The sequence below is a fragment of the Macaca nemestrina genome, chromosome 9, assembly GCF_043159975.1.
Source record: "Macaca nemestrina isolate mMacNem1 chromosome 9, mMacNem.hap1, whole genome shotgun sequence".
NCBI lineage: Eukaryota > Metazoa > Chordata > Mammalia > Primates > Cercopithecidae > Macaca > Macaca nemestrina.
The window spans coordinates 39,173,950-39,187,681 of NC_092133.1; positions in this window are offsets into that span (position 1 = coordinate 39,173,950).

The window sequence follows — 13,732 nt, forward strand, 5'->3', positions numbered from 1 at the left end:
GTCCATTTTCATACTGCTATGAAGAAATACCTGAGACTGGATAATTTGTAAAGAAGAAAAGGTTTAATGGACTCACAGTTCCATATGCCTAGAGAGGCCTCCCAATCATGACAGAAGGTGAGCAAAGGCATGTCTTACATGGTGGCAGGCAAGAGAGCATATGCAGGGGAACAGCCCTTTATAAAACCATCAGATCTCATGAGACTTATTCACTATCACAAGAACAGCACAGGAAAAACCTGCCCCGCAATTCAATTACCTCCCACCTGGGTCCTTCCCACAACATGTGGGTACTATGAAACCTACAATTCAAGATGAGATTTGTGTGAGGACAGAGCCAAACCATATTATTCCACCCCTGCCCCATCCCAAATCTCATGTCCTTACATTTCAAAACCAATTATGCCTTCCCAATAGTCCCCCAGAGCCTTAACTCATTCCAACATTAACCCAAAAGTCCACAGTTCAAAATCTCATCTGAGACAAGGCAAGTCCCTTCTGCCTATGAGTCTGTAAAATCAAAAGCAAGTTAGTTACTTCCTTGATACAATGGGGGTATAGGCATTGGATAAATATACCCATTGCAAATGGGAGAATTTGGTCAAAACAAAGGAGATACTGGCTCCACGCAAGTCTGAAATCCAGCAGGATGGTCAAATTTTAAAGCTCAAAAAAGATCTTCTTTGACTCTGTGACTCACATCCAGGTCACACTGATGCAAGGGATAGGTGTCCATGGTCTTGGGCACTCCGTCCCTGTGGCTTTGCAGGGTACAGCCCCACTCCTGACTGCTTTCAAAGGCTGGTGTTGAGTATCTGCAACTTTTCCTGGCACACAGTACAAGCCAAACTGTTGGTGGATCTACCATTCTGAGGTCTGGAAGATGGTGGCCCTCTTCTCACAGCTTCACTAGGCAATGCCCCAGTGGGGACTTTGTGTGGGGGTTCCCACCCCACATTTCCCTCTGTACTCCCCTGGCAAAGGTTCTCCATTAGGGCTCCACCCCTGCAGCAAACTTTGCCTAGACATCCAGGCCTTTCCATACATCCTCTGAAATCTAGGCAGAGGTTCCCAAATCTCTATTTTTTTTTTTTTAGATGGAGTCTTGTTCTGTCACCCAGGCTGGAGTGCAGTGACACAATCTTGGCTCACTGCAAACTCCACCTCCTGCCTCAGCTTCCCGAGTAGCTGGGATTACAGGTGTCCACCACCACACCTGGTTAATTTTTTTGTGTTTTTAGTAGAGATAGGGTTTTTCCATGTAGGCCAGACTGGTCTCAAACTCCCAATTTCAGGTGATCTGCCTGCCTTGGCCTTCCAAAGCACCGGGATTACAGGAATGAGCCACCACACCTAGCCTCCAAACCTTAATTCTTGACTTCTGTGCACCCACAGTCTCAACACCATGGAAGCTGCCAAGGCTTGGGGCTTGCACCATCTGAAGCCACAGCCCGAGCTGCATCTTGGCCCCTTTTAGCCATGGCTGGAGCAGCTGGAATACAGGGCATCAAGTTCCTAAACTGAAAACAGGGAGACCCTAGGCCCAGCCCAGGAAACAATTTTTTTTCTCTTAGGCCTCTGGGCCTGTTATGGGAGGGGCTGCCACAAAGGTCTTTGACATTTCCCCCCATTGTCTTAGCGGTTAACATTTGGCTCTTGTTACTTATGCAAATCTCTATAGCAGGCTTGAATGTCTCCCTGGAAAATGGGATTTTCTTTTCTATTGCATCATCAGGCTGCAAATTTTCCAAACGTTTATATTTTGCTTCCTCTTGAACACTGCCACTTATGAATTTCTTCTGCCAGATACACTAAATCATCTCTCTCAAGTTCAAAGTTCCACAGACCTCTAGGGAAGGGGCAAAATGCCACCAGTCTCTTTGCATAGCAAGAGTGGTCTTTATTCCAGTTCCCTAAAAGTTCCTCATCTGTGTCTGAGACCACCTCAGCCTGGACCTTATTGTCCATATCTCTATCAGCATTTTGATCAAAGCCATTCAACGAGTCTCTAGGAAGTTTCAAATATTCCCACATTTTCCTATCTTCTTCTGAGCCCTCCAAACTGTTCCAACCTCTGCCTGTTATCCAGTTTCAAAGTCACTTCTACATTTTTGGGTATCTCAATAGCAGTGCTTCACTTCCAGGACCAATTTACTGCATTAGTCAACTTTCATACTGCTATGAAGAAATACCAAGACTGGGTAATTTATAAAGAAAAAGAGGTTTAAGGGACTCACAGTTCCTCATGGCTGAGGAGGCCACACAATCTTGGCAGAAGGTGAAGGAGGAGCAAAGGCACATCTTATATGACAACAGCAAGAGAACATTGAGGGAAACTGTCCTTTATAAAATCATCAGATCTCATGAGATTTATGCACTATCATAAGAACAGCATTGTGAAAACCAACCCCCATGATTCAATTACCTCCCACCAGGCCTCTCCGACAATACATGGGGATTATGGGGCTCACAATTCAAGATGAGATTTGGGGTGGTGACATAGCCCAACCATAACAGACATGAAATCTAAGTCTCATTGGTGTCTCTGAAAGAGAGGAAGACAAAGGAAGCAACTTGGAAAACATATTTCAGGATACTGTCCTTGAAAATTCCCCAGTCTCACCTACGGAGGCTGACATTCAAATTCAGAAAATGCAGAGAACCTCTGTGAGATACTATACAAGATGAAAATCCCCTAGACACACAGATTCTCCAAGGTTGAAATGCAAGAAAAAATATTAAAGGCAGGTCACCTAGAAAGGGAACCCCCTCAGGCTAATGGTAGACTTTTTAGCAGAAACCTTACAAGCCAGATTGGGGGCTCATATTCAACATTCTCAAACAAAAGAAATCCCAACCAAGAATTTCATATCCAGTCAAACTAAGCTTCATAAGTGAAGGAAAAATAAGATCCTTTTCAGACAGTCAAATGCTAGGAGAATTTGTTACAACAAGACCTATCTTACAAGAGGTCCTGAAAGGAGTGCTAAATATGGAAAGAAAAGTGCCACAAAAACACAGATCCATGACACTATAAAGCAATCACACACACACACAAAAAAAAGGCTGTATAACAAGCAGCTAACAATATGATGACAGGATCAAACCTGTACATGTCAATATTAACCTTGACTGTAAATGGGCTAAATGCCACAATTGAAAGGCACAGAGTGGCAATTTGGATAAAAAAAGTAAGACTCAACACTATGCTGTCTTCAAGACCTCCACCTCACAAGCAATGACACCCATAGGCAAAAAGTAAATTTGCAGAGAAAAATCTACCAAGCAAATGGAAAACACATTAAAAAAGCAGAAGATGCTATTCCAATTACAGAAAAAACAGCCTTCAACCCAACAAAGATCAAAAAAAGACAAAAAAGGCATTACATAATAGTAGAGGGTTCAATTCAACAAGAAGATCTGACTATCTGAAATATTTATGTACCAAATACGGAAGCACGTAGTTCATAAAGTAAGTTCTTAGAGACCCGCAAAGAGACTCAGATAACTACCAATAATAGTGGGAAACTTCAGCACCCCACAGACAATATTAGACATATCATCAAAGCAGAAACTAGAAACAGAACTCAACACATGACCAAGTGGGCCTAGTAGACATCTACAGAATGCTCCACCCTAAAACAACAGAATATATATTCTTATTGCCACATGGCACATACAGTAAAATAGACCACACAACTAATGATGAAACAATTCTCAGCAAATTCAAAAAAATCAAAATCATACCAACCACACTCCTGAACCACAGTGCAATAAAAATGTAAATCAATACTAAGAATATCACGCAAAACCATACAACTACGTGGAAATTAAACAACATGCTCCTCAATGAATTTTGGGTAAACAATGAAATTAAGGCAGTAATCAAGAAGCTCTTTGAAACTAATGAGAACAAAGATAAAACATACCAGAATCTCTGGGACACAGTTAAAGCAGTGTTAAGAGGGAAACATTTAGTGCTAAATGTCCACATCAAAAAGTTAAAAGGATCTCCTAGTCAGCAGCATTATAATTAAAAAGTCAAAAAACAACAGATGCTAACAATATTGTGGAGGAAAAGGAACACTTTTACACCATTGGTGGGAGTGTAAAGTAGTTCAACCATTGTGGAAAATAGTGTGGTGATTCCTCAAAGACCTAGAGGCAGAAATGCCATTTGACCCAGCAATCTCATTACTGAGCATATACCCAAAAATATATAAATTATTATATTATAGAGATACATCCAGCCAGGTGTGGTGGCTCATGCCTGTAATCCCAATACTTTGGGAGGTGGGTGGATCACCCAAGGTCAGAAATTTGAGACCAGCCTGGCCAACATGGTGAAACCCTGTCTCTATGGGAAAAAAATGGAAAAATTAGCCGGGCATGGTCATGCAGGCTTGTAATCCCAGCTATTCGGGAGATTGGGGCAGAAGAATCACTTGAACCTGGGAGGTGGAGGCTGCAGTGAGTTGAGATCATGCCACTGCACTCCAGCTGGGCAACAGAGTGAGAATCTGCCTCAAAAATAAATAAATAAATAAAAGATACATGCACGTGTATGTTTATTGCAGCACTATTCACAGTAGCAAATACATGGAATCAACCTAAATTTTCATCAATGATAGCCTGGATAAAGAAAATATGGTACATATACACCATGGAATACTATGCAGCCATAAAAAGACATAAGATTATTTCCTTTGCAGGGACAGGGATGGAGCTGGAAGCCATTATCTTCAGCAAACTAACACAGGAACATAAAATCAAATACCTTGTGTTCTCACTTATAAGCGGGAGGTGAATGATGAGAATACCTGGACACGTTAAGGGAAAGACACACACTGGGACCTGTCAGAGGGTTAGGAGTTAGAGGAGGGAAAGCATCAGGAAGAACGGCTAATGGATGTTGGGCTTACCTAGGTAATGGGATGATCTGTGCAGCCACTCCACCATGGCAGACGTTTAAGTATGTGACAAGGCTGAATATCCTGCACAAGTACCCCTGAATTTAAAATAAGAGTTGGAAATCAAAACAAAATTAGAAAGATCTCAAATTAACAACCTAACATCACACCTACAGAAACCAATAAAACAATAAGCAAAACAACCCCAAAGCTAACAGAAGACAAGAAATAACCAAAATCAGAGCTGAACTGAAGGAAGTCAAGACATGAAAAGCCATATAAAAGACCAATGAATCCAGTTTGTTTTCTGAAAGAATAAATAAGATCAATAGACTGCTAGCTACACTAATAAAAAGGGAACATCCAAATAAATGCAACAAGAAGTGATAAAGGGGACATTACTATTGGGAAAAGGCCCCCCAAAATCTGGCCATAAACTGACCCCAAAACTGGTCATAAACAAAATCTCTGCAGCAGTGTGACATGTTCATGATGGCCATAACGCCCACACTGGAAGTTTGTGGGTTTACCGGAATGATGGCAAGGAGCACCTGGCCTGCCCGGGGCGGAAAACTGCGTAAAGGCATACTTAAACCACAAACAATAGCATGAACAATCTGCGCCTTAAGGGCATGTTCCTACTGCAGATAACTACCCAGACCCATCCCTTTATTTTGGCCCATCCTTTCATTTCCCATAAGGGATATTTTTAGTTAATTTAATATCTATAGAAACAATGCTAATGACTGGCATGCTGTTAATACATACATGGGTAAATCTCAGTTCAGGGCTCTCAGCTCTGAAGGCTGTGAGACCCCTGAATTCCCACTTCACACCTCTACATTTCTGTGTGTGTGTCTTTAATTCCTCTAGCACCACTGGGTTAGGGTCTCCCTGACCGAGCTGGTCTTGGCAAGTGATGTCCATCATGGGGGCTTGAATCCAGGTCAAAGTGTCACCAGAGCAACAGCTGGAGAATGTGGAACTAGCTGGAGGACCCCTGAGTACTCTTAAAGCAATCCCCATGGTGAGTAAGAAGGGGAGCTTGAAGCATCAGGGTAACAATGGAACAAGTGTGGGCTCTGGTTCATTCCACCTCAGAACCTTTTCACACTGATGAGGAGGAGGAAGGAGAGTATAACGAAGTAATAGAAGAGGTTAAAGAGCAAGTTTATTTGCCAGCTAAAGTGGCAAATGAGGGAGAGGTTCATCCCTACCTTTCTGCACCCTCTCATTATTATTTTGAAGAAAAAGACCCTCCAGATCTTTCTTTTCTGGAGGACACTGGGCAAAAAGTAGTTGCCCCAATGACTGTTCAAGCAGTTCCTCGAGCAACCACTCTTAATTCTTTTCAGGCAGGAATTCAGCAAGCTAGACTAGAGGGTGATTTAAAGGCTTGGTAGTTCCCTGTTAGAATACACCCCCCAGATCAACAGGGAAATATTATAGCTACACTTGAGCCTTTTCCTTTAAATTACTCAAAGAATTTCAACAAGCTATAAATCAGTATGGACCAGGTTCTCCTTTTGTAATAGGACTGTTAAAGAATGTTGCTGTTTCTAGTCAGATGATTCCTACTGACTGGAACACTCTTACTCGAGCTTATCTAACTCCTGCTCAGTTCTTACAATTTAAAATTTGGTGGACAGATGAAGCTTCCATTCAGGCTGCTTGCAATGCCCAGGCCCAACCTCAAATTAATATAACTGCAGACCAACTTTTGGGGGTTGGCAGGTGGGCTGGTTTAGATGCACAAGTGGTCATGCAGGATGATACAATAGAACACTTAGAGGAGTGTGCATTAGATCTTAGGAAAAAATCATTTCAGGTGGGGAACAATACCCTTCCTTTAGTGCTATAAAACAGGGACCAAAAGAACCATACGTGGATTTTATAACTCGGTTACAGGAGTCTCTTAAAAAGGTGATTGCAGATTCGGCTGCTCAGGATATAGTGCTGCAGTTATTAGCTTTCAACAATGCTAAACCCAATTGCCAGGCTGCTCTGTGACCTATCAGAGGGAAAGCACATTTAGTTGACTATATCAAGGCCTGTGATGGTATCAGAGGTAAGCTGCATAAAGCTACTTTGTTGGCACAGGCAATGGCAGGACTGAGAGTGGATAAGGGAAATACTCCATTTCCCACAGCTTGTTTTAACTGTAGGAAGCATGGTCATACTAAAAAAGAATGTAGAAAAAAATCAGCCAGTCAGGCCACCAGATAGGGGAAAAAAGAAAACTGCTGAGCCTGAAATATGTCCAAAACGTGAAAAAGGAAAACATTGGGCTAATCAGTGTCACTCTAAGTTTGCAGGAAATGCAATGAGGGGGCCCATCCCAGGCCCCATTCTAAACTGGGGCATTTCCAGCTCAAGCCATTCCCTCACCCCTGGACAATGTCTGTCCCCTGCCACAGCTGGTAGTGCCACAGTGGATTCATACTGCACAAAAGCTGTGAGCCTTCTGCCTGGGGAACCCCCACGTAGGTCCCAACATGAGTCTGTGGACCGTTGCCAGCAGGGATGATAGGATTACTTCTAGGCAGGTCTAGTTTAAATTTAAAAAGGGTACAAATGCACACAGGAGTCATTGATTCAGATTACAATGGGGAAATTCAAATTGTAATATGTACTTCTGTTCCCTGGAAAGCAGAGCCAGGAAAGTGCATAGCACAGCTCCTGATTGTGCCATATGTGGGAATGGGAAAAAGTGAAATTAAATGAACAGGAGGATTTGGAAGCACAAATAAACAAGGCAAAGCAGCTTATTGGGTAAATCAAATTACTGATAAATGTCCTACTTGTGAAATAAGTATTCAGGGAAAGAAATTTAAAGGTTTGGTAGACACAGGAGCAGACATTTCAATCATCTCTCTACAGCACTGGCTGTCTGTGTGGCCAATTCAACTTGCTCAATTTAACATAGTTGCAGTTGGTAAAGCCCCTAAAGTATATCAAAGTCGCATATTTTGCATTGTGAAGGGCCCAGTGGACAACCTGGGACTATTCAACCAATGATAACTTCTGTACCTATAAATTTATGGGGGAAAGATTTATTACAACAATGGAGAGCACAAGTTCTAATTCCAGAACAATTATAGAGCCTTCAAAGTCTATATGAATGAAATGGGGCATGTCCCTGGGATGGAACTAGAAAAAAATTTGCAAGGTTTGGAAAAACCACTTCAAGCAGAAAGAAAAAGTTCCTGCCAAGGTTTAGGATATCATTTTTGATGGTGGCCATTGTTAAGAATCCAGAACCTATACCTTTAAAATGGTTAACAGATAAGCCAATTTGGATAGAACAATGGCCACTAAGTAAAGAGAAACTGGAGGCTTTAGAGAAATTAGTTGCCAAACAATTAGAAAACACACGCATAGCTCCAATATTTTCCCCTTGGAAATCTCCAGTTTTCATAATTAAGAAAAAGTCAGGTAAATGGAGAATGCTAACTGACTTAAGAGCCATCACTTCAGTTATACAACCTGTGGGAGCATTACAGCCAGGACTGCCTGCTTCTGCTATAATTCCGAAAAGTTGGTCTTTAATAGTCACAGATTTAAAAGACTGTTTCTTTACTATCCCTTTAGCTGAGCAAGACTGTGAGCGGTTTGCATTTACAATTCCTGCAGTAAACAACCTGTAGCCTGCTAAGTGTTTTCATTGTTTTACAGATGGGTCTAGTAATGGTAAAGCTTCTTATTCTGGCTCGAAAGTAAAGTTTTCCAGGCACCCTATACTTCAGCTCAAAAAGCAGAACTTGTAGCTGTAATCGAGGTATTGACTGCTTTTGATATGCCTATTAATGTGTTTTCTGATTCTTCATATGTGGTTCATTCCACATAGTTAATTGAAAATGCTCAGTTATGATTTCATACAGATGAACAACTGATAACTTTATTCATCCAACTGCAAACAGCACTTAGAAGTAGAATGCACCCTTTTTACATCACTCACATTAGGGCTCATACAGCTCTTCCAGGACCTTTGACTGAAAGGAATCAAATGGCTGATTGCCTAGTTGCTAATGCAATATCTAATGCTAGTCACTTTCACAATTTAACCTATGTTAATGCTATTAAACACATTACTGGAATCCCATACAATTCTCAAGGACAAGCAATAGTGGAAAGAATTAATATTTCCCTAAAACAGTTGCAAAAGCAGAAAGGGGAAAATAGAGAATATGGAACCCAATAGATGCAACTGAATCTAGCATTATTAACTTTAAATTTTTTGAGCCTGCCCAAAGGCCAGATGCTATCAGCAGCTGAACAGCATCTACAGAAATCATCTGCAATGACAGAAGCAGAACAACTGATTTGGTGGTGAGATCTGATAACAAAAATTTGGGAAATAGGTAAAATAATAACTTAGGGTAGAAGTTATTCTTGTATTTCTCCAGGCCAAAATCAAAAGCCAATTTGGACACCATCAAGATACCTGAAACCCTATCATGAGCCAGATGCTGAGGAAGAGACTCCAGGAGGATACCAAGGACCCCCCTGTTGCAGCCATGCCAAGACTGACACTGAGGAGGACCACAACTGTCATGAGCAACACCCATCGAACACAGCCACCCACCTGGGGAGAGATCAAGAAGCTGTCACAGATGGTAGAAGAAAACCTGAGGAAAGTGGGACAACCAGTCACAATGAATAATTTAATGGTAGCTATGATTGCAGTTATCACCACTGCCATGAGTATTCCTTCAATAAGGGCTGACACAAGATTGATAAATATTATTGGGCATATTTATCAATCTTGGCTGGCAATAATGCCTAGATGTAATCACTCTATGACACAGTTACACATGCTTTCTGATCTCAGTATTTACCATGATAAATCTGCTCCTGTAATTGAGGCATACTAGCATACTGCCATCAAAAACCTATTTGTAAACAAAATAGAACCTGGTCAGAAATAATGAACATACTTGTTTAGGAAGATTGCATTGCAGAACAGGCAGAGGTGCTGCACAATGATTCCCATGGAATCATTATTAATTGGTCCCCTAAGGAGATGTTTAACTTGAATTGCACCTCTCAGTATATGTGCCAAGGCCACACTATGTTCAGATGGTCTGAACAAAATGGTCAGATGGTAGAAATGATAAGAAATATGGGAAAAGTTCCTATTATCTGGAACCATGGCAGTATAGTGGCACCTCAACCTCAAATGATATGGCCTGTTGTAGGAGCTAAACATAAGGATTTGTGGCTTAATAAGATCAAAATTTAGGAAAGAATAAAAAAGCATCTATAAGGACACTCTACAAACTTGTTTTTAGATATTGCGAAATGAAAAGAACAAATACGTAAAGCATCCCAGGCACACCTGATCTTAATGCCAGGCACTGGGGTGCTTGAAGGAGCTGCAGACAAATTAGCAGCATAAAAACACTTGGAAGCTCTGTGGTTTCAATGATGATTGTGCTTTTAATCTGTGTTGTTTGTCTTTGTAGTCTGCAGATGCAGATCCTGAATCCTGAGAGAAGTAGCTCACCATGACAAAGCTGCCCTTGCTTTTATCGCTTTGCAAATAAAATAAGGGGGACATGTTGGGAACAGGCCCCCTCAAAAATCTGGCCATAAACTGACACCAAAACTGGCCATAAACAAAATCTCTGCAGCACTGCAACATGTTCATGATGGCCATAATGCCCACACTAGCAGATTGTGGGTTTACCGGAATGAGGGCAAGGAACACCTGGCCCACCCAGGACAGAAAACCACTTAAAGGCATTCTTAAACCATAAACAATAGCATGAGCAATATGTGCCTTAAGGGCATGTTCCTGCTGCAGATAACTAGCCAGACTCATCCCTTTTTTTGGCCCATCCCTTCACTTCCCATAAGGGATATTTTTAGTTAATCAAATATCTATGGAAACAATGCTAATGACTGGCTTGCTGTTAATAAATACGTGGGTAAATCTCTGTTTGGGACTCTCAGTTCTGAAGGCTGTGAGACCCTTGATTTCCCACTTCACACCTCTATATTTCTGTGTGTGTGTTCCTCTAGCGCCACTGGTTTAGGGTCTCCCTGACCGAGCTGGTCTTGGCACATTACCATCAAACCCACAAGAATACAAAAGCCATCAGAGACTACCAAAAACACTCTATGCACACAAGCTAGAAAACCTAGAAGAAACAGGCAAATTTCTGGAGACATACAACCTCCCAAGATTGAACCAGGAAGAAATCAAATCCTTGAACAAACCAATAATGAGTTCCAAAATTGAATTAGCAATATAAAGCCTACCAACTAGGAAAAAAAAAAAAAAGCTCAGGACCAGATAGATCGATAGCTGAATTCAACAAGATGTATAAAGAACAGGAACTATTACTATGGAAATGATTCCCAAAAAATGAGTAGCAGGGATACCTCAGTAATCCATTCTTTAAGGCCAACATCATCCCAATATCAAAACTTGGTACACACACACACACACACACACACATACACACACAAATGCCCACAAATTCAGGTCAATATCCTTGACGAATATTGATGCAAAAGTCCTCAACAAAATTCCAGCAAACTGAATCCAGCAGCACATTAAACAGTTAATCCACTACAGTCAATTAGGCTTTATCTCTGATATATGATTGGTTTAACATACACAAATCAGCAAACGTGATTCATCGCATAAACAGAATTAAAAATAAAAACTATGTGATTATCTCAATATACGCAGAAAAGGCCTTTGATAAAATCCTACATCCCTTCATGTTAAAAAACCCTCAACAAAGCAGGCTTTTAAGAAACATGCATCAAAATAGTAAGAGCCATCTTATCTAGTAAACAATAATAATTTAAAAAGAAACAGAGAAAGACAAAGGAGGAATAAAGAAAAGAATAAGAGTGATCAAAGACACACCCACAGCCACATATACTGAATGAGCAAAAGCTAGAAGCATTTCCCTTAAAAACAGGACCAAGACAAGGTTGCCATTTCTTACCACTCCTATTAAACATGGTATTGCAAGTCCTAGCCAGAGCAATCAGGCAAGAGAAAGAAATAAAACTCACCCAAATTGGAAGACAGGAAGTCAATCTATCACTGCAGATGATATGATTCTATGCCTCAAAAACCCAAAGTCTGTTCCCAAAAGCTCCTTGATCTGATAAATAATTTCAGCAAAGTTTTGGGATATAAGATTTATGTACAAAAATTCATAGCATTTCTATATACCAACAACATCCAAGCTGAAAGCCAAATCAAGAACACAATCCCATTCACAACAGCCACAAAAAGAACACAATACCTAGGAATACAGCTAACCAGGGAAATGAAAGAACTCTATAAAGAAAACTACAAATCATTGATGAAAGAAACCAGAGACGACAGAAGCAAATGGAAAAACATTCCATGCTAATGGATTAGAAGAATCGATGTTATTAAAATGGTCATACTACGCAACACAATTTACAGATTCAATGCTATTTCTATCAAACTATCAATGACATTATTCTCAGAATTAGAAAAAGTTATGCTAAATTTATATGAAACCAAAAAAGAACCTGAATAGCCAAGGCAATCCTAAGCAAAAAGAACAAAGATGAAGGCATCACATTACCTGACTTCAAACTATGCTATAAGGCTACAATAACCAAAACAGCATGGTACTGGTACAAAAATAGACACATAGACCAATGGAACAACATACAGAGCCCATAAATAATGCTACACACCTATATCCATCTGATCTTCAACAAAGTCAACAAAAACAAGCAATGGGAAAAGGACTCCCTCTTCAATAAATGGTGCTGAAATAATTGGCAAGCCATATGCAGATGACTGAAAGTGCATCCCTTCCTTACACCATATACAAAAGTCAAGATTAATTAAAGACTTATATGTAAAACCTAAAACTATAAACACCTCGGAGGATAATCAAGGAAATACCATTCTGGACATAAGGCCTGGCAAAACTTTCATGATAAAGATGCCAAAAGTGATTGCAACAAAAGCAAAAAATGACAAATGAGACCTAATTAAACTAAAGAGCTTCTCCACAGCAAAAGAAACTACCAACAAAGTAAAGACACAACCTGCAGAATGGGAGAAAATATTTGCAAACTATGCATCCAACAAAGGTCTAACATGCAGAATCCATAAGGAACTTAAACAAATTAAAAAGCAAAAAACAAACAATCCAATTAAACAGTGGGCAAAGAACATGAACAGACACTTTTCAAAAGAAGTCATACATACATACAGCCAATGAACATTAAAAAATGTCCAACATCACTAACCATTAGAGAAGTGCCAATCAAAACCACAATGACATATTATCTCACTCCAGTCAGAATGGCTATCATAATAAAAAGTCAAAAAATAACACATGCTAGCAAGGCTGCAGAGCAAAAGGAATGCTTATAGACTCCTGGTGGGAATGTAAATTAGTTCAGCCACGTTGGAAAGCACTTTGGTGATTTATCAAAGAACTTAAAACACAATTACCACTCAACTCAGCAATCCCATTATTGGGTATATACTACCCAAAGGAATATAAATTGTTCTGCCATAAAGACATATGCATACATATGTTCATTGCAGCACTATTCACAATAGCAAGAACATGGAATCAACTTAAATGCACATCAATGGTATACTGAATAAAGAAAATGTGTACATATACACTGAGGAATACTACACAGCCATATAAAAGAACAAGATCACGTCCTTTGCAGGAACATAGATGGAGCTGGAGGCCATTATTCTAAGAGAACTAACATAGGAACAGAAAACCAAGTAGTGCATGTTCTCACTTATAAGTGGGAGCTAAACATTGAGAACACATGGGTACAAAGAA